Source organism: Camelus ferus, chromosome 30 (genome assembly GCF_009834535.1).
Source record: "Camelus ferus isolate YT-003-E chromosome 30, BCGSAC_Cfer_1.0, whole genome shotgun sequence".
NCBI classification, from domain to species: Eukaryota; Metazoa; Chordata; class Mammalia; order Artiodactyla; family Camelidae; genus Camelus; species Camelus ferus.
In genome coordinates this window covers 3,321,120-3,339,491 of record NC_045725.1, presented here as the reverse complement: position 1 = coordinate 3,339,491, position 18,372 = coordinate 3,321,120, and the positions used below count along the sequence as shown (strand labels likewise).

General features: G+C 45.3%; 1 long non-coding RNA gene across 1 annotated transcript in view; it reads right to left on the bottom strand.

Moving 5' to 3' along the window:
* Positions 1–5,322: 5,322 nt before the first annotated feature.
* The window catches only part of LOC116660614, an 89,382-nt gene continuing 76,332 nt past the window's right edge, over positions 5,323–18,372 (bottom strand). Inside the window, exon 3 of the long non-coding RNA XR_004316183.1 lies at positions 5,323–5,435. This is a non-coding gene — a long non-coding RNA (uncharacterized LOC116660614). The remainder of the gene's footprint in view (positions 5,436–18,372) is intronic.

Sequence of the window (18,372 nt, the reverse complement as noted above, 5' to 3'; positions counted from 1 at the left end):
AGGGCTCTTTCCTAAACCAACTTCTTTTTCTGCTTTTTCGGATAGATTCAAATCTTACTTTCTAACCCCAAATCTTCATTTAATATTTGATCTATTATTTTCAAACACTGATTACCTAATTCCCCAGGAGGTCCTAAAGCAGCATCCACTCACAGGCCCTAGAGGGCATTCACCACGTGACCCCCCAAACTTTTTTTTTTGGTTTCCCCATTTCTCATAAGCCCACCAAAGCCTCCTGGACTCCAAAATTTAATGCACGAGAATCATCTTGGACCACAGGCTCTGTCCCCACCAAGAGTCGGGATTCAAGTTCTCCGCCCCGACCTCTCACTGTTGCCGTCCTGGAGGATTACGGGGCTCCCCTGCTGGCTGCGGTCATCACGGCCTCGGCGCAGCTGCCCACCCCGTGTCCGTCCACAGCCTGTGCTGCGTCATTGCCGCTGTTCTCATCAGGATGTGGGGTCTGCCTCGCTGCCCCCGGGATGGAGCCTGGCTCTGTGACTCGGCCAGTGATGTTGTCAGAGCTGAGTTCAGAACAACTTCCACTCTCGCCACTTAAAACACTACCCCGCTGCCAAGACTGCCACGCAAAGCAGGTGGTCCGGCTACTGGAGGATGAGACACTGCGCGGAGGAGACAGAGGCACCCCGCCAACAGCTGGGACCAACATCTAACCATGGAGTGAGGCGTCCTACCCCGCCAGCCCAAGGCGCCCTGAGAAGACTGCAGTCCCAGCCCCTCACAGCAGAAGCATCTCTGATCGTCTGAAGGCTTACATCTCTGTGTTTTCAGCTTCTCTTCTGATTCCACCTGCGGGGCTGGGGGCATCTGGAAATACTTCATGAGTGGAAACATCCTTGAGTAAGAATTAATTCAGATTTGAGCTAATAGGTAGGTGAAGATTCAAAACCATGCTGATTTGTGGGCAGAATCTCACGATGCTAACATGTACTCACTGCTCACTTGGTTGTCTGATGTCAACCTTCGGGTCGCACGGAGGGCCCCAGAGGACCTGCCACGCGAGCCTCTGTCCCAGGCCGACCTCCTGCTTGTCTCACATTCGTATTTGTTCATCCGTCTCTTCTTTCATTCGATCAATAAGCAATTTTTAAACAACTGTGTTATGGAAAGTCCTGAGATGCTAACAGGGAGAGGAAACGACACGGCACGTGGTCTCAGTGGACCGCCTGGAAGAGCTGGCACCACCCTGAGCGGCCGAGTCCACTCACTTTCTTCATGGAAACAGACGCAGATGATAATCCCCTAAAGTTATTTCATCAAAATGCAGTTTCTAACCGAGTCGGATTAGGCTACTGGGAAATATTCTATTGAAGTAAAGTCCAATCTGCTCCTGCCACAAATTGATGCAAAGGATGTTTAATGATCTATTTCTGGTGCTCAGACCCCAGAAGTGAGAGAGACAATGAAAGTGAGGGAGTCTTAGAGAAGCACGTACAGATAAATCCACAGTGTTCTAGAGGCGATACGTCCCAGGAGCTGCTACGTCTGTGTTTTTAAAAAAGAAAGAAACACCCACCAATTGCAGCAGCAAGCTCAGGGTGCCCAGCTCCTACGCCAGCAGGGCCCGGACGCACCCCTCACGCTGGGTGCTGGGGGAGCGGGGGTAGAAGCTGGGGTCCTGCAGCTTCCGGCACGGAGGCCGACGGTCCTTGGAGAGGGAGTGCTGTCCACGGCTCCTGGTCACTGTGGGTGTCAGTGGGCCGTGGTGATGTATACATAGCCGGGGGTGGTCCTTAACTAGGTATCATTCCACCCCTATTGCTCAGATAAATCTCAACTGTGCTTTAAAGGCAGGGCGGCACGGCTGCGGTGACACTGACCGAGGAATTGGCTATTAAGCTGTCTAAGACTCTAGACTCCATGAGATGTTTGACAGCACAGGGACAAATACGTATTAGCAATGCTGCTTAATCCGTGTTTCAAGGGCAGAATTTGAAACCATGCTTTTGCACCAGACCAGCTCAGATCAGTGGAAGGATACTGTCATCGAGAAATGCCAAGCCCACGGCACGACCAGGTGCCCCCACCCTTTGTCGTTTCCCCAAGGTCCCTCGGGCACAGTGTATCTCATAAGACAGAAGGTACACAGCTCGGAGATGAAGAAAATAAATACAAAATATTAATAACACATTTTTTTCAAAGGAGTGACCAGATTACCCATTTGGTCCTCATTCCTGGAGGAGCCCCATTATTTGGGAATACTCAATTACCTCAAACTATGAAAATGTCTGCTTATTACCGAAGGTCCAAGGCAGGCAGAAGGGAGGGGCTTCACCCCGCACATCTGTAATTTGTGCACACGGACTCCCACCTCTGTTCAAACCCAGGCTGTGATGCACCTGCACCAGCCGTGTATGGAAGTAAAGATTCAACACGTAGCCACTGTTCAGCCTAAACTCAAAGGGCACAGGGAGTCTCAGCCAAGGGGTAGCGCATCAGGTGATCAACAGCATACAACATCTTCTTTTAACTTACTTCTTTTTCCCTCCAAGCCAACATTTTATAGCTCTGGCTTTTTTCAAGTTTCTCTTTGACATAAAGTTTGGCGTAAGTGATTCTTAATGGGTGTTTCCAAAAGCACAGGCAGTGACTCCCACTGGTAACACAGACTCCATTTCTCCGTCTCCCAGATGCACTTCTGCTCCCAGATTTGGGCCAAACATCTTGAGGGCAACGAAGTAGCCAACTTTTTAAATGTTTCTTCCTAGGACAAGAGCTAACGGGGACCCAGAGTGCAGGGGACCCAGACCGGCCGATGTGCTGCTCTCCTGAGACTCAGGACTGCCGCCCGGTTCCGGAATTCTGTTTCTGCGTCAATTAGAAACTTCCCTTTTCCAGCCCCTCATTGTCTGGCAAACGGGCAAACTGACACTTTGGTAATGAACTGATTTTCCAAGTCAGAGTTCAAAGGGGTACTGAGAGGATTCTGTCTGAAAAGCGAGATGGGAAATATTGACAAGCATCTTACTGCACTGATTCGGGCTAAGTAATAGGATTTTTAACAGAGTCATGTATCGGGGAGGAGATCTGGTCCGCAGTGCGTCTGCGTATTTGCGTAGGGTTTAAATATTCCTCTTAACTGCAATTTCAGTTACTTTGGTTCCAAAAGCATCCACTGAGCGCCTTCTAGATACGGGGGAATGGAAGCCCTGAACCAGAAGACAGGGAAAGAGGACGGAGACGCAGCCCCTGCCTGGGCAGAGGGGTGACACACGCAGGGCAGGGGATTTTGAGGTGGTCGAGCTCAAAACAACCTGCCGAGAAAACCCCCTGATTGAGCTCAACATCTAGACTCACAGTCACCTGAGATGCGGTGACGCAGGGCTGCCCTCATCCCAAAGGCCCAGCCCCAGCAGCACCAGGACCTCGGCAGTGGGAGAGGAAGGGGGTGTGCGCCCCACTCTTCCCTGTCCTCCGTCTGCCGTTAGAGTGGCACCGACAGGGGAACCCTGTCACAGAATGTGTCCCCAAAAGGATCTGGTTCTGGGTCTTTAGGCACACAAAATCTGCTTGGTCAAATGACTTAGCCACATTAGAAAAGTGAAAATCTAATAATAAATTTTTTAAATGTTCTTTCTTTTTCTTCCTCCCCTCCCCCTGCCTTCTCCCCAACCCCCCCAGTCCCTCCAGCAGCTGAGCTACAGGTGGACCGAGCATTTCGCAGGGAGATCAGCGGGGAGCCCATCTTGGCTCTGGGTGCTGCCAGCCAGCCAGCGTGGCCTGACTGCCAAGCACACCCTCCACTCCAGGCCCCGGCACCGGGGACCTAGCAGCTCCGAGAGCCTGGTGCCCAGCAGCGGGCTGCCCGCAGCTGATAATGGTGAGTGATGAGGCCAGTGCACCAGGCCGGCTGCGGCCCACACCAGTGGCAGTGCTGGGCCATCACGCTGCCACATGGGAAACCCGCGCCAACGGGAGACTGATGGCTTCTGATCCTGCAGCCAGCAGCTGGACCCAGGCAGTGGGACTCAGGGCACAGGGCGGGCCGGCCATGGGCCTCTACATCCTGCCTGCTCCGCCGACAGCTGGCACGACTTCACCTGGCGGCCAAGCACAGTCACAGAAGCAGCAAGAGAGAATGGGGTGAGGATGCCCACCTGGCTCCAGGACGCGGGCGGGAGGGGCCTGCAGGGGCGGGCGCCATGGGGCAGGTCTCAGGAAGCTTCTTCCCTCCCCCAGCTCACCTCACTGTCCTCCCCAGGAGAGTCAGAGACGAAGAAGCAGCTATTGATCTGTGGGACATAACCTAATTTCAAAAGCAAGGCTCTCCGGATGCCATATTCACTCACGGGCCCCCCAGCATCCTGTGGGCAGGACCACCGCTGCTTTTCCAGCACCTCGGCCGTCTTCATGACAGTCCCAGAGCCTGCGGTTGGTGTGCTCCCCCCCAGAGCAGAAAAAGGATGCAAAGGCCAAGGGACGCCAGCCTGGGAGCCGTGGGGTCTTTGGGATCGATGGGTCGCCGAGGAGAGGGGCAGATGCAGCCACCCGTCAGCATCCATCCTTCCCTCCGCTGGGTCTGTGGCTTTTCTAGGGCGTCTGTGGAGCCGCAGTACCAGCCCTGTAGGAGGGCTCAGCCGGTCACTTCATGCCACTCTCATGTCTGTTTCCCTGGTCTCGTCCCTGGCTATGCCGGCAGCCACGACCTTTGCCCCAGACTAAACCCCACACCTCTTTGTGACCAAGTTAGACACCGCCACGAAGCAGCATCAGCACATGAGGCATCACAACATGTCAACAAGAAGCACCAGTGAGCTGCTGGCGCCCAGGGGTGCGCGGACCGGTCACCAGTCCTGTTGGTGAGGCTCTGGACACTGAGGGGCAGAAGTGACTGCTGAATGTCGCCGTGATTTCTGACGCGTATGCCGGAGGAAAGACTGCCCTTGGCCCCAACCTTCCTCCCCCATATTCTGCAGGTACACTTGGGAGAAACCCTTGCAGGGCAGCCAGACATATTTGGGAAGGGAAGATCAAGTCTGCTCCAAAGCCGGGGGATAAAGACAGTGACCGCTCTGGGTCCTGCCAGGGTATGTTTCTAGCAAACGAACAGAATTTCTTGCTAAGTATTTGTTAAAGACTGCAGACAAGTATCTCTTGAGATACAACACAGTTCATACAAACTAAGCTCAGTGTACTTCATTTCCAAAGAGCCTTGGTTTCATAAAATCATTTAAACCCTGGAAATGGAAAGGTTCTATTCCAGTTGTTCCCTACCTTGATGCCAAGAAAACCCAGAAAGACCCCATATCAACAATCAAAATATCATCATTTCCTAAAAAATTGACCAGTGGCTCCTCTGACCTGGGATTAGCGCCCGAAGCCCTGCTGGTGCGCGGTGCGTTTTCACGAGGCTGCCCGGACTCACCGCTGCTTTGTACTCTCAGCGTGGCTGCAGGGGTAGTTTATCCTCTCATCTAGAGTCAAAAAAAAAAAGGAATTGTTTAAACAAACAAACAAAAACCTCAAGTGAGAGCAAGGAATCCACGTGTTTGGTTAGAGATAATTAAAGAAAAAGCCCCTGCACTTGGTGGGCACCTTTGAACACACACAGGGCAGAGCCAGGAAGGGAAGGCCCGGTGGCCTGTGCAGGTCTCTGCCAGCATCATTTTTGCGATCCCTGGTCAGCCGGTTAACACACGTCTGTTTTCCCAGTAGACTTGACAAGATTTTCTCCCCAAGATTCCTCTTCACAGAAAATCATATTCTGCCCCCACTTCTTGTCATGCAGGTGGAGCACACGTGCTATTTTCAGAAGTTGCAAACTAATTAAAATCATATTCCCATCATAACCCTGATAACTCCATTCCTGAGGAACAGGTTACAGGTGCTTTATGGTCAACTCCGTAATTCTCGACAAGACCAGCAGAGTCCTTCTGGTCAGCTCACAGCTAGCCTCCAGGCCGGGTGACACGCACACCCGTCATTTAAGCTACTGGTTTTCCCATCAGCATTCTGTTGAGCTTGGCTTGCTAAGGAGCCACCGAGAAGAGGGAGGGGAGACAGGAAACTGGGGGTTAGGGGCACTGAATGAGAAAGGAGTCCTGCCATTCTTTACTACATGAGTTTAGTTATGTTAACTAGCAGTGCACCTGCTAGAGCCACAGAAGCGTTTTTTTCCTTCATGGCAAGAGTGTCAGTATTTGCACAGAGTCTCGACTCTATCAGTACACTTGTAACTGAGGCAAGAAAAACCAGTCCCACACGAGCTTCTGTCGGTCCAGATGGCATCTAATTCTCCTCATCTCTGGGACTGCAGCCCTCGCCCACGAGGCCATCTCTGGCTGGATGACTTCCTAGCTGCGACCTCCGTGTCCTCTCTGCTGTGACAGGCAAGAACAAGTCTGACTCCATGTTGGATCTGTTTCTTTTCCTTTAACCTTTGGATTCTATTGCCTTTGCTACCAGTTAACCACTAAAGGGATGGCACCTCTAAGCTTAAATTACACATAATAGCCTGTCTCTGGGAACCTTGTCTCCCAGGTAATGAGTGTTAAGTTAAAATACCTTTGTTTAACTCACAGGAAACACCCTGACTGACCAAGCCCACCTGTGAATGACGGCAGAAAGGAAGAAATTAACACATCCCCTCGGGAGGCTGACCAGAAGCCGGAAATGCTTGACCTAACTCCCACCCCTTCTCATATAAAAGAAGCCTGAATTCTAACTCCGGCAAGATGATTCTTTGGGACAGTAGTCCACCATCTTCTCAGACTGCTGGCTTTCCAAATAAAGTCACTATTCCTTGCCCCAACAACTCAGCCCTTGATTTATTGGCCTGTCCTGTGTCAAAAGGTATGAGCTGGGACCCAGTAACACTGCCTCCCTCCAAACCACCCTACACACATGAGCTAAAATGGCCTAACAGAAGTTACAGACATCAAATTCAGGTGGGCATCAAATACTAGATTTTAATTTTGTTTCTATCTCAGTTCAGTTTCTTTTTTTCCATGAGACAAAATCATCTTAGTCACAACACTCTACTGTAATTCTCTAACCAATACTGATTCATTGTCTGTCTTCCCAAACTGAATAAATTAAGAAGTTTTCTTCCAAAAACCTCACAAGTTAGTGAAGGATGAAGATACATAAACGAAAGTTCACCCGAGGTAGACTCTGATAAGTGATACTGTAGACGGAAAAACAAAATCCTACGAAATATATTCAAGAAGGAGAGAAGAACTCAGATGGGAATTTGTCATCTCATTTGTCAGCTCTATTTAACTTCTGACTCTGGGTCAACCTGCAAGTTTAATAAATATGAATTCAAGTCTCATTCAGGTCAATGACAAACATTGAGAGGACCACAAGAGGGACAAATGTGTTCATGAGAAGAATTCATTGCTCGACCTTCTTTAAGTAAAATAATGTAATCATCTGTGGCTTTAAAAAATATTAGGAAGTGCTCATGATAGTTTAGGGCTGTACCAGAGCTTCCTGGGAGTTATCACACCTGTCCTGACAACAACCCTCCGAGTTAGGTGTGAGCATACTTCATCTGTATGCAAGGAGGAGGCTCAAGTCGCTGAATAACATGTAAGTGTCAGTGTCAGAACGTGAACTCGAGAATACTAACTCCAGTGTTCACATCGTCAACCACTGTGCTCCGGAGATTTACATTGGGCAGGATGCAAAGGAACTAAAACCCAAGGTACGTGAGGGGAGAGCATAAAACCACCCATTCACTTAATGAGATGCTCCTCCATCCCTTATGAGCTCTCCACCACCTCGCTTCCAAAGATCTGAAAACGGAGGCTTTGCTAAGTTAAGTAAAAAGACCTCCCTACATCATAACTAGAAGACAGATAAAGCTCAAACTTCAAAGCGCCCAGAGGCAGAAAAACACCCCCGCCCAGGGCACCATCTCACCCTTCACTGCATGTTTCTGTGCAGAACGAGGGAAGCCCAAGAAAAACTTCACGGGAGAGAAAAGAGAGGAGCGAGTTATGGGCCAGAGGTTGGTCCCAAAATACCACAGGACAGAGAAAACCTATTATACGAGAAAGATAAAAGGAGACCTGAAAGATCAGAAGCTACAAAATGGGGCGGCTCAGTGCAGTCCACTGGAGATGGCCGTCTCCGAAAGACACTGCGTCTGTGGGCAGAGGGTTGGACAGAGGAAGGGGGAGGTTCACTGCAAACAGTGGGTGTAAAAGGGAAAGTAGCCCGAACGGGTAAACTAACGGCCCTGTGAGGATGCCTCCACTGATGAAAATTCCCATAAAGAGACAACCACAATGCAAAAGGGAGCCACAGCCCACACTCCAAGCTGACAAACACCCTCCCCAAGCGCTGGGGAAGTGAAAGGCCGTCCTGAGTCAGAATAGCACCATCTGGCAACCTCCATCCTAGTGATTCGACCACGCATGATGTGCATCCAATGGATGCCGAAACCTGTGGGTGGAAGTGTAATGAGTAACAGGCTGATTACAGGGTCTCAAACTATCTCCATATAAGAACCTAATTCCCAAAGGTACGAGCTGTACCATTACAGTAACTCTGCTGTAGGAAAACAGTAACTGCTCAGTGGAGGAACTGCAGCGCCCCCAGTAACCAGCTCATCAAATGGGGCGATCGACACCATGGTCTTCTGATGTAACATACTGTGAAAAACACATCATTCTTGTGATACTGAAAAACTGCACAGTCGGGCTATAATGATGAAAGCCATCAGACAAATCCAAATCAAGATTCATTCTATAAACAAATGACTTGTGTCCTTGACAAATACCCAGATCATGAAGGACGAGGAAAAACTAATGGACCATTCCAGATTAGACGAGGCTGAGAGCCATGATACATACAAGTTTTGGTCCCCGATTTTTTTTCCTATAAAGGACACAATTAGGAAAATCAGTGGTTTGAGTAAGATCTGCAGATTAGCTAATAGTCCAATACCAATGTTGAAGTTCTTGATTTTTGTATTTGTACCAAAAGATAATGTCTTTGCTTTTAGTAAGTGACCCGTAAAGTATTGAAACATAAAAGGAAATATATCTGTCATTTACTCTCAAATGGTTTAGAAAAAGAAATAGACATAGATATAGATAAAGATATAGACACAGAGAGAAAATGATGAAGCAAATATGACAAAATGTTAACATTTGAGTGATCTGAGTGGAAGTTCTACAGGTATCCTTTCTATAACTTTCCTGCAAGTCTAAAATTATGTCAAAATTAAAAGTAAAAATATATATAAATTAGAACTTGTCACTTTCATGATGAGATAGTCCAGTCCAGGGATTTCCCATTGATTTTCCATTAAAATAAATACCCCATTAAAATAAAATCTGTGAGATTATTTCAAAAGTATGCACAGGACACACTCTACAACATACCATTTTTATATAAAATTGCATGTATTAAAGACTCATTTTAGGGGGAGGGTATAGCTTAAGCGGTAGAGCACACACTTAGCATGCAGAAGGTCCTGGGTTCAGTCCCCAGTACCTCCTCTAAAAATAAATGAACCTAATTACCTCCCCCCACCATCAACATAAGATGATTAAATAATACAATAATAAATAAAATAAAATAGTTTTTAAAAACTAATTTTATTGTCATGGTGTTTGAGCCAAGGCTAAAGTCCCTGTTGTTCATGTTTGTTCTTCCTCTATATTTCCACTTCTAAAATTTCCCTAAAAAACAATAGTTTGATTTTTGGTTTTTTTTTTTTTTTTTTTACTATTTTCTATAATTATTTCCAAAATCTTTAAAGCCAATCAAATGCTTACCAGTCTTTATTCAGACTAGTAATATCTCTTAATGAAGTACCATCTGTAAACTTCATGAATTTGTTGTTTTATCGCCTTCTATTGGGTCATTAATTACGAGCTAAATTAAAGCCAGTGCAAATAGCAAATGCAGAAGTAGGCCAGAAACCCTCCTTGCTATCGAATACGAGATCATTTATGCTTGTCCTGTGTTTATGGCCTCTCTCAGCTTTTATTCTAATAACTTAGGCGAGACCATTTGACTCAATGTGGGATGGGTTTGCATCTTCCCTAAGAAGGCATTTGGTGCTTCCCCGAAGTAGTGCATGTAAATCACACTAAATCCCTTCACATCCTTGTTTTATGGTCTGATGCAAAAAGGAAAACAAAACAAAACAAAACAAAACAAGATATCATTGCTACTTCAAAATCGGTTTTTTTATTAATTAAACTGCTCATCAACTCTTTTTTCCTGCAAATGTGGTTACAAGCTTTCTCTCTACAACATCCACTCCAACTGTTCTATTCATCACACATATTTATGAAGTACCTACCATGTTCACAACATCGTGCTTGGTGTAAGAACTAAAACAGACTGTATAAGACATCATTTCTACCCTCATGGAACTTTCTTTGGATCCACATGCCTGATGTAGCTCTTTTACAGCATTTATCGCATCCCTTTGTAAGAATTTATTTCCATTCCTGACTTTCCTATTTGATGGAAATGTGCAAATTTCTATCTTTTACCTCTATATCAAAGTAGTCCTTTATCTTTCTTCAATACCTAATTCTAGAATTAGAAAAAGTAGCTAAAAATTAAATAAAATAAATGCATGAGGGTTCTTCTTGGCTAGATGGAAGGTAAGAGATCAAAGGGGCTGGTGCAAAGAGTGTGTCGGCATGATTGGAGAAATCCTCCAATCCAGCCCCATCAATCCAACCCCTCCAAGAGGAACCAGAGGGACGGGGGCCTCCGTGGGGTGTGTAGGGCAAACACTCCTCTGGAGGGGAGGAAGTGGAAGCCCCAGACTCTCAACAATTAAGAGGCTGGTCTCAAAATCACTGGTATCCCTGTTCTGGATTCGTGTTGGGTGGGGAGTGGGTAGGCGGGAGTAGTGGAGGGCGGGGGACTAGGCAGTAAAAAGCGGAACTTCTTCAGCCGAACTTCCTCTCACCCTCCTTCACCCCCCACAGAATAAAACAGAAGAGGCAGAGACCCCCTAAGGAAAATGAACGTCTACAGAAGATGACTAGAGCCATGTTTTATGTTCTATGGTTTCAAGGAATGGGGTACATAGTTCGTAGGGATGATTTGCCAGAGAATGAGGAGGCCCCAGACATGGAAAATATTTCTCAAGGGCTTACTTCACTTAGAGTTTCTGGAAAGAAGGACTGAATGAACTCTCATCTGGCCACCTGGGTCTCCACTGTGACAATCAAGACTCTTTACTTATATCTGGGTGAAAATATAAATAAGTTTCACAATCAGTATGCCTCCTTTTCCATTAATACATTCTAATACATTTGATTTTTTAAATAAACAAATCACACATGGTGATTATATCCTGTGTTTCATAGGAACTTCTTACAAACTATGGGCAGGTATGAGCCAATGTTTAATAAAATTTAACTATATTAATTGATTTATTTATTCAACAAGTATTTATTAAGTGCTCATTATGTTCAAGGTGCTCTGTTTGCAACTAGGAATACAGAAATAAAAAAGAGCATATAGTTGAATCCTAATCTCTCCTATTTTCTTATATTCTAGGGGAGAAAAGGAAGGTTATTCATTAGCGATGGATTTTTGTTAGGTCAAATACACTTGTTGAATAGAATATAGCAATGTATACCCTACTGTCTGTATAGCATGAGACAGCAGTAAAGTGGTAAAGGAAAAAACTGGGAGTAAAAAAGCTGTATCACAACAACTACAAAACCAGAACAGAAAAAAAAAAAAAGTAGACCAAGTGAAAAATTTTAAGTACAATAATGGAAATAGAAATAAATGTATAAATCAAAGGCAACATAAATGTATTAAACTTTCCAGGAAATGACCATGTATGGGAGACTGGATTAAATAATTCAACTATATTCTGCTTACATGAGATATATTTAACATAGGATACTGAGAGGTTGACAGTAGAAGTATTTAAAATATATATCGGGAAAATAGCAAAATTGGTATCATTTTATTAGTATTAGACAACATAGATCATAAGTCCAAAAAACTTCACTAGATATTTCAATTCACTGGGTAGATAAAAAATATTTCTAAATCCATATGCCTCTAATAACATTGCTTTAAAACATATAAGGCAAAGCTGAACACAGGTACAAAGAGAGATTTACAAATCTACTATCATATTGGTAATTGAAATAGATCTCTCTTAGAGATCCATCAGGAAAACAATTTCAAGACCTAGAACATCTGCACAGCAAAGCTGACAAGTCTACGCTAATGAATACATGTCAAATACCACAGCCATCACCAGAAGACTCGATGTTATTTTCAGTGATGTGACGAACATTTAGAAAAACTAACTATGTATTCATTTATAATACTTGGACTGCAAGGGAAATTTCTTAACTTTAATAAAAGGTTTATGAAAACCACTAGTAGGCACCATTTAAAACAGTAAAAAGTATTGGAAGGATTTCCTTTAAATCAAGAGTAGGACAGAGATGCCTGCTAATGAGTCTCCCACTTAACATTGTTTCGGAGATCCTAGCCTGCACAGTATGTTCAGAAAAAGAAAGTAAAAGGAAAGAAAACAGTTTATATTATTGCCCTCATAGAATACTACCAAAATCTATAGGTTAATTTTTTGAATTGATAGGATGATTTAGTGAAACTGTTAGACAAAAAAAAGCAATTTACCGAAGTAAATCGCATTTCTACATATGAGCGAGTCTCCAGATGTGCAGTTTAGAAAGAGATCTCACTACAATGTCAGCAAGGATGCAAGAATTCTAGAAGTAAATCAAACAAAAATTATTCAAGATTTCATGGAGAAAATTATTGAAAGGTATTGACAGTTGCCTAAATACACAGACATACCATGTTTATGAGTAGAAACACTGAATACAGAACATCATCATTTTTAATGTTTCTCATATGCACAAATTTTAATGACTGCTGTTTACTTCAAAAGAACCCATCCACCAAGGTCATGGCTCTTCAGTCCACAAATCACAATGTAAATAACAGGTGTGCAGCATGGACAGTGACCAATCACCTGACTTCTTCCAAAGCCTGTTTGTGATTAGTCACTGCACATGGGTCACCCGGTTCATGCACAGAGGGCAAAGCCTGCTGTTGTGGTGTCTCTCTGGCTCCCAGTAATAAACCCACATGTCATTTTACAAAAAATGGATCATTGAAGCAGGGCACTGTCCAACAAAGATGGACGTGCACTTTAATCACTTCCTGTGACTGCAACACACTGCCACAAATTTCTTGGCTTAAGGGAGGATGGTATGGTATAGCTCAGGCGTAGAGTGTGTGTTTAGCATCCAGGAGGTCCTGGGTTCAATCCCCAGTACCGCCATTAAAAGATAAACAAACAAACAAATCTAATTATCCCCCCGCCAAAAAAAAGAAATTTCATGGCTTACAATAACACAAATGCATTCTTTTACAGTTCTGGAGGTTGGAAGTCGGGAATAAATCTTATCGGGCCAACAGCAAGAAGTTAGCAGAGCTGGCTCTTTCTGGAAGCTCCAGGGAGAGTCCAGCCCATGCCTCTTCCAGCTTCTAGAGGCTGCCTCGATATCCCTTGGCTCACAGCCACATCCCTCAGCTTCTCCTCCTGTCTTCACATCACCTTCTCTCTTGATCGCCTGTCTCCTGTGATTCCATCGGGTCCCCCTGGATAACACAGAATACTCTCCCCTGCCCTCAGGAACCTCAGCTTGATCTCATCTGAAGAAACCCTTTTGCCATAGAAGGTAATATTCCCCAAGTCTGGGGAGTAGAATGTGGGTATCAAGCCTCCCCTGCAGCAAAGAAACAAAAGTGGTAACGCTAGAGACATGAAGTTGGATGGGCTTAGAAGACAGCTGACACCCCCCCCCTTTCTGAGAGACTCTGGACGGGCAGACAGAGGAGCTCGGTGAAGGCAACTATCAACATAAATGAGGAAAGTACTTGTGACAAAAAGGATGATGGTGACCCCGAGGAAGTGAAATGCCTCTCAGAGGTGTTTCACAGCAATGAGAGTGCACAGGAAAATGCCGGATGCCCATCCAGACCTAGAAAGGAGGACGACCACCCTTCAAGGCATAGACAAGGTGCTTCCTCCAAACCACAGGTTCTCTGATGAGAAGCAAGCAGACCCGTCCCAGCTACCAGGCTGTTTACAAAGAAATAAAACGCCACGTTAATTCTCAATGTTTCTCATGTTTTTAATTACACTATATTTAATAAATACCATTTTTAACTATTTTTGACTTTCTATATGTTTATAACCAACAGTAAAGGAAATGTTAATGTTCTGACAGGAAGTTTGAAAGGTCGCAGGACCATCGTGGTTATCAAGACATCGCAGCTCACGTCACCCACGTTTTACAGCCTTCACTGCCCTGCACAGTCAGAGCTGCCCCGAGTGGAAACGCCAGCCTGAGGTGGACGACCAGGGGGGAGTCGGGCTTAGTTTAAGGTCCAGTAAACCAGACGGCGAGGTCTCGGCACAGGGCTAACTGGGGTGCCTGAACAGAGCGGACCACACACGTGTGGAAACTGATACTGCACATCTCCGAGGAAAGGAGGAATTATTCCAGATGGAAAAAGTAACTAGACTTGAAAGGCAAATCTTAAACTTTCAGGAAAAAAAAAAGTATAAAAGAAATAATTACTGTGAAGATAGGAAATGGTTTCTTAATCAAGCCACGAGGGAAAACATTGACATACGGGACCTAATTAAAATTAAGAATTTCTATTCATCAAAAATCACAATAAGGAGAGTGAAGAAACAAGCTATAGAATGAATCCATATGCAGTACACATAACTAAAGTCTTATTACTCAGAATACATAAAGAAGTTCTATAGGACAGAGGAAGAATAACCACTCAAAAGAACTGAACAAAAGACACCAACAGACAGTTCACAGGAAAAAAAAATCTGAACTGACAATAAATATGTGAAGTTTTCAACCTTATCAGCAATCAAGAAAATACATCTTAATATGATATGCTCCAGAGTGGCAAGAATCGTAAGTTCTAATAAAAGTTGACAAGGAGCTCCAGCCACTGCTCCTGCACCGCTGACAACAGTGTAAACGCATGAAAAAACTCTGGGGGGAACCTGGCTTGACAATGTTATTATCTGCCTACTTCGTGATGTGGCAATCACACCTGCAGTCAGTCAGACACCTTAAAGAATGTCACCCAGATGTACACCAGGGGACCAGCAGAATCAACAGAGTTCCCTGCCGTGATGCAAAGAGAGAGGGGCAACCCAGAGGCCTCGCAGCAGGACGGAGGAGATAAACGCCGATGCCTTCACACCACGCGCTGGCGGCGGGAAGGAATGGCGTCGAGGCTGCAGGTGTTGATTCTGATGAATCTCCGAAACAAAGATGAGCGGAGACGGCAAGTCAAAGAGGGTACCCATGTGATTTCACTTATATAAAGTCCCCAAGTAGGCGAAGCTAAACTATACGTTGCAAATCATACTCTCACACACATGCAGAATGAAATTTTTTTTTTAAAAAGGCAAACTAACATAAAATTCAACATAGTCCTTGTATGGAATCTAAGAGTGAGAGAATTCAGAAGACGCACACAGTGTGTTCAGAGGTACTGGTGATGCTCTATTTCTTAAGTTTAGTAATGGGTGTGTTTCTTTATGTAATATATACATATATATGCAGTTTTTTTACATACAGCATAAATATATGCATATATATCGATAGCTTATATATACATATACACTTTTATATAAGAATTCTTTCAAACAAGAGAAGTTTTAAAACCTTGAATGTTTAATAAATCATTCTGTTTAGAAGGTGCTCTAAATATGATGATAATAATAAAAATTAATAATAAGCACAGGGTTTTGTAGAGACTAAGAAAATTACATTGAGGTAAAGTTTCTTTTCATTTTTCTGGACTGTTCTGCAGGACTTTGGATTGTTCTGTCATTAGCTAATAGTCAGTAGTTACAGATTGCTTTCATTAGAAAAAAAGACAATTCTAGAGAGAGACTGCCTGCAAAAAATTCTGGGTCCTTGTTTTTGTTTGTTTGCTTTTGAAGCACAACTCAGTGAGAAATGGTATTGCTCAGTTAATCACATCGAGGTAAATCTCACCCGTCCATTCAAATGATACGATTCTACAGAAGGCAGCTTGAAGACGCTCCCAAGCAAATCTGGGACAGCGAAGGTAGCAGTGCCGCTGATGGCCGCGGACTACAGCCTGTGCAATCAAGTAAGTATGTGAGTTCACAGTGACATAAATAACCGAATAAACAACAAACGGAGGAGGAGGAACAGACCTCCCTTAGAGCGGAATTCCATGAATAAATGAAAGAGGAACAAGGCAAGAAGAACATGACCATTAGGCAAACACCACACGGCAGACACACTGGATGCTAAAATTGCAGAGTGAGGGTATATTGAGAAATAGGATAGTGGCATAGTCCCAAAATATCTCATCGTGAGCTATTTATTAATTACAGAGAGAAATAATAAGTTCACAGTGGAGACACCGGCAGACACCACTTCAACCAGGTGGTCAGAGGTCACGTCATCAATGACAAAAGGAACCGGCCTCTGTCCCCCGGGTACCACGCACCAAGAAGGACGCGGCATCTCTCTGGCATCCTCCCCAGAACCACAGAACCTCGGTCTCATCCTGAGAGACATCAGCAAACCAAAATGGGGGACATTCTACCAAAAACAACCAGCCGGTGCTCTTCAAGTGTCAAAGGTGAGTCAAAGCAGCACTGAGGGCCACTCCTAGTCTAGAGCAGACAGGGAGGTGCGAGGATCCTGGACTCGGTCCTGGACCAGGAAAAGGAAACCGGTGGGAACACTGGCAAAATCCCAGTAAGTTCTGAAGATAGCATTTCATCAGGGTTAATTCCCGGCTTAAATAATTGCACACTTCCCTTATGTACGATGTTTACAGGAAAGAAACCTGGGCGAAGAGCATACCAGAACTCTCTGTGGTCTGTTTCCAACTTTCATGTAACCTAAAATTATTTAAAATTAAAAAAAAAAAAAAAGATCTTTTAACATGATACAAAAAATTCTAGAAAAGACAAAACTACAGTAACAGCAGGAGAGGCCAGATCACGCCAGGCCCTTTAGGCCATAGTAAGAACTCGGGACTTCATCCTGAGGGGAAACAAGATGTGCAAAACACTCGCGGTAAGACAAGGACCAATCGCGGGCTCCAACTTCCATCCCGTAAAGTTCAGTCTAGCTCCAGGGAGAACTGGACTGGGTGCTGGGGCAGACGGGAGGCAGGGAGAGAAGTCCCTGGGAATGCAGGCAGGAGAGAAGAGGGGTGTGATCCAGGTACCGTCAGGGGCGGAGGGAAGAGCAGACAGGAGGCAGAGATGATGGAGTCGGTGACTGACTGGATGCGGGCGGAAGATGGGGTGAGAGAAAGGCAGCCACGTCAAGAAGATGCTGAGTTTCTTGCTTGAGCTACTGGGTAAGAGCTACGCGGGAAACGTAAGAGGAGGAGCAGAGTCTGGAGCCGAATTTAAGAGCCAGATTTGGACACGATGAGTGTCCCCAGACGGGATGGATCTGCCTGTTGTGTTTGGCTGATGCAAAAGAACGCCCCTCCCGCTGTGTTCTGCATAAGGAAGTCCAGCTCCTTGAGAACTGGGTTGGCACAGTTGGGTGGAACCTAGAACCGCTCTGGGAACCAGAAATATCCCTTCCTCTGTCATCTCTGGAGGTGCTTCCTGCTGTCGACCTCACCCTCCCAGGTCAGTCAATCTTCCCTTTTGAATCTTCCCTTTCTGGATCAGAGGGTTGTGCTCTACATAATTTAGAAACCTCTCATTTGCCTGTTCGGCAGTTTCTGTAACCCTACCGATGCAGCGGTCTCAAACAACTGCATTCTCTGGACTGCGTCCAACCACGTAGAAGAGGTATAATTGATTTTTCAGTAAAATACGTAACAGAGACTCTCCGGTTTCAAACCACAGGGTTCTGCATTCATCAGCACGTGTGTTTGACCTTACCTAACAAGTCAAATGATTCTCTCCCTCCACACCTCACCCTTAGACCACTCAAAGGCCAGTGTGGGGTTCTGTTTTGATCAGTCACGTGGAATTATCACACCTTCACCAGGGAAACACCAGCCGCAGCAGGAGGTCAGGTGAGATGAGACTCGAGCTAAAACCATGGCTGGTCCTGTGAGCACAACTCCCACACACTTCCTGGAGCTACTCACTGGGTGTTTAATGCATAGATTTGTTCAAAACTTTGCCAAAAAAATTTTTTTCTCGCTGAATGCAATGATTTGACTTACGTGGAGGAAATGCTACTCAGGAAATGCCGAGTCTAGAAGCCCCTGGCATGAGCACTCTGCCTGAACCCCCTTGCAGAGGACACCGGCCTCGGGCCAGACGTCAGGTCATTAGTCTGCGACCTTTCAAAACTGAGCACCCACAAT